The sequence below is a fragment of the Rhinopithecus bieti genome, unplaced genomic scaffold, assembly GCF_001698545.2.
Source record: "Rhinopithecus bieti isolate Rb0 unplaced genomic scaffold, ASM169854v2 scaffold_31029, whole genome shotgun sequence".
In the NCBI taxonomy this organism is placed as follows: Eukaryota; Metazoa; Chordata; class Mammalia; order Primates; family Cercopithecidae; genus Rhinopithecus; species Rhinopithecus bieti.
In genome coordinates this window covers 5,516-9,382 of record NW_016854440.1, presented here as the reverse complement: position 1 = coordinate 9,382, position 3,867 = coordinate 5,516, and positions in this window count along the sequence as shown.

Below are 3,867 nucleotides of genomic sequence, written 5' to 3'. Positions count from 1 at the left end.
TTAACTTATTAGCGTTCTTCAGAACTAACGCTATAGAGAACACCTTTAGAAAGTTCTGTATCCAGTATTTTTATTGTACTGAGGAGGAAATTGAGGTCCAGAGAGGTTGGGAACTGCCTTTGGGTACGTGCCAGCCACAGAGCCAGAACCTGATTCACCAGACATCCTTCCAAATCAACACTCTCTCCGGTAAATCACACTTCAGTATGTCTATTCCATACCTCTAATATATAAACAGTACACACAGCACATGAGTTGATAGCCCTGTAACTGCCAACTTACAAATCACCCTTTAAAAAATACTAAGAAATCGCTAGGTGAGAGCTGAGATCATGTATACAAACTTGAAGTGTGTTTATACACACTATTAATCGCCCTTGTCATGGTTTATACTAGTTAGCCAAGTCTTGCTGGTATCAATTGTTTATCCTCATTGCCTTCTCACTGAAATACTACTACCAATAACAAATACTGGCTCCCTTTTTGCTCTCAGTGTGAAGGATAACATTAATACAGTGATGCAAATTTCTAACATTTATCTTTATGCATTCATTTAAATGGAGCCAAAACTAAAGAAATCACTTGTTAACAAGATAATCAAAAACAAATCCTTATACTGAGCACTTCATTGATAGATCAAATCCCATTATCACTAACTAAAAGGAAAATTCTTTACTTTGGAATTTGATTGAAATTAAGACAATTTTCAAAAAAGAAAATAAGAATGAAGAGAGGGGCGTGGAAATCTTTGTTTTGCAAGTTATAACTATTTGTCATATAAAAAAGTAAATTATGTTTGGTTGTAAACTTTAAAAGGTAGGTAACATACAAATTTTTTAAAATCATATTTTGAGAGCAGTCAGTACCCAACTTTAAAGAGTAATTATGGATAATAACATATTAGGAAACAGCAATTGGAATTTCTGTCTAAAATGTTAAATATTCAGTGCCTGTGATCTGTATTTGTTACCGAAGACTTCTTTATCAGCAGAAAAGGCAAATGATACCCTGCAAATGTTTCCAGCATGCAACTTTGCTTATCTCCCTGTATTAATGATCCTTATGGCAGTTGTTATATTAACCTTATCACATAGTACAGCAATAAGGGAAGACTATTGTGAAGGAAAAAAAAAAAAACCATTTTGTTTAATCTCTGGGACCTTTTTTGAACCTAGCAATTTTCTGATTGTCAAGGGTGGAAAAAAAATGAAAGTTAAACTTTTACTGAGTTTATTTACAATCTCAAAGAAGAAACTGGACATTTCCAAATGGGTGATTCAGTAAACATCATAAAATTTGAAGAGGACACAGATTAAATTATCAACTAAATGCTCATTATGTGAGTTCTGGGTTTCATGGGGTCCACTAGGGCGCTCTCACCAGGAGTCAGGAAGTGGCTCCTGAGAAAGGCAGTCTCTTCTTCAGGGCTCTGAACTGCTCATTTATGAATATGACATTACCAAAAAAACTCCCATTTGCCCCTCGTAAGACTTCTATCTCCTTCTTCATGCGGTCTCTATGTACACACAGATGAAATTCAGAGGCTCTGTCTTTTAATCCCTCTTTAACTTGGATAATATCAAACCTGACCCTGACACCATTCTACCTTCTCTTCTCTCAAGGTATGGAGAAATCACCTAACTCTATGATTGCAATTAATGTTTGGTTCAGCTACAAATGCTTGAGCTCAACTCACATACTAGCAGAATGAACACAAGTCCCTTCCACTCCCCGACCCAGGTAACAGGCTTTTTCCTTTTTTTTTTTTTTTTCTTTCATTATCCCTTTAATACAGAGCAGGGCTACTGATTAGCAAGAGGCAGTTTGACTCCAGCAATAGGTCTTCTTCACTAAGCCTCACTGTCATGGAAATTCCAGCTGCTACAAGAATAAGAGGCTCAATCCATATTTGCCAGCTCTAATATGAAATCTGTCAGAGCCCAAATTAATGAGTTCCAAATTCCTTACATCACGATAACAGGTTAAGACTGGTCAATTAATTACATAAATCCTTCCCGATTCATTGTGCGTTTGCAGCCCAGATTGTGTCTTACATTACTCCATGACACAAGGCCTTTTGGCTCCTTTTGCAGAAAGGCCCCATTTAAGTGGAGGCTGCCTGCCACGGCAAAATGTTAAATGTCACACGTTAAATTTGCACTTTTCTGTAATTGCTTTTGTTTAAAAAAAAAATTAAACGAAAGCACAGGGCTTCCAGTACACTGCTATGCAGAGAGCTGGGATTGTACTGCAGGGATCCCAGGGCAGGTCAGCACCTGTGTTTTACCTCTAACAGCACATGCTCCCAGTACCGGGTCCTCTATAAGCAGTGGAACCCAGAATGTGCATATTTGTGAAAATAAGCCAAGTTTCCCTAAGGTCTAAGATTCTTATCTTTATGAAAGGATTAAAATAGGATTTTCTACATAACCAGCTTCCCTTGTCTACCAGTAAAAATACTGGATATCTTAAACACTGTCGATCTAATCACCTTTCAGAAGCGTGTGCATATTATATTTGCATAGGCCTTTGCCTCCAAAAAAAAAAAAAGATATTCCAGATGGCTTTGGTATTTGGATTTGTCACTTTAACACACCTACAGAGAGTGTGTTACAGTGTAACACACTTACATAATCATCCAGGCTAAATCTTTTCCTTTTTATAACATCACAATGTACCTGGAATCACAGCTAGTTAAAACTTGACCTGGATGTGTGACCTCCAGATTCCTAGAGTGGTCCCTCCACCCCACGACATGCCTCTGCGGACTTGTATGCACGTAGTTGCTGGATACCGAATGGAACCGGTTCCGGTTGCGTTTCCTGAACCACCTTATTGTGGGTTAGGGGTTCTGCGAATACACCAGCGACCAAATGATGCTCTTAAGTACAACCGACACCTACGTAGGGAGTAGGTTCTTTCTACTTGGGAGCCCTAACACTACTCCACTACGCGGGCAGCTCGCCAGACCCAACCAAGGGTGCATTCTGCAGAGGGCGGCTGCAGCCTCCGCACTGGCCCGGCAGCGCCCCCTTCTGTCCTCCGGCGGCCTGGCACCTGATGTGTCACAGGCCGCGAGATTTTTCCGGGAACTAAAACACAGTCCCGCTTACAGGGCCTCAGCCTAAAGCGGGTGGAAAACTTGTGTCACCCTCCCCCCCACACACACACAGAGCACCCTGACAGGCGCATTTCTGGACCTGGAGACACGCACTCCTTCCCCAGTAGCCCAGTCTTACCACCAGGCGCGACTGTCCCCTCCCTCTCCAGAGGGGAGGGGGCAGGTTAACGCAGCCGCGAGCCCGCCGGGCAGGTTAGGCTCTTGGGGACCTAGAAGGGAAAGGGGTTAACTAATGTGTGCGATGCGTGTGCAGATGACAAAATTTAGGGCACGTAGAGTTTTTCCCGGCGCCACCGCGTCCGCTCGCGGGGACCCTCGGGGACTGGGCCCCACGGGGCCGGGGCAGCACGGTGTCGCCCCTCCTCCAGCCGGGCGCGAGCTCTGCAGAACAAAGCCTGGGGTCCAGCCCCGGACCTGGCGCGGCCGCCCCTCACCCAGTCCCCAGGCGGCAAGGCCCGCTCCACGCGCGCTCTCCAGCCTGGCGGGGCCCTGGAAGCCGGGACACGCGGAGGCCCGGAGGGTCATCGGCGTTCAAGGCAGCCTCCCACACCAAGCGCACCGCCCGGAGCCCCTCTGCACGAGCGCTTTCTGCTTATTGCTCTTTTCCCCAGAAGCCAGAGTCATCACGGTAGCGCGGGAAGGGGCCTTGCGGGCCGGTCTGCAGCAGGTGCGGCCGGGAGCCGCAGGCCCGCGCGGTAAATAGCAGTCTCTTAGCGGTCGTTGTTCCCATTCACCGCCCGCCGCCC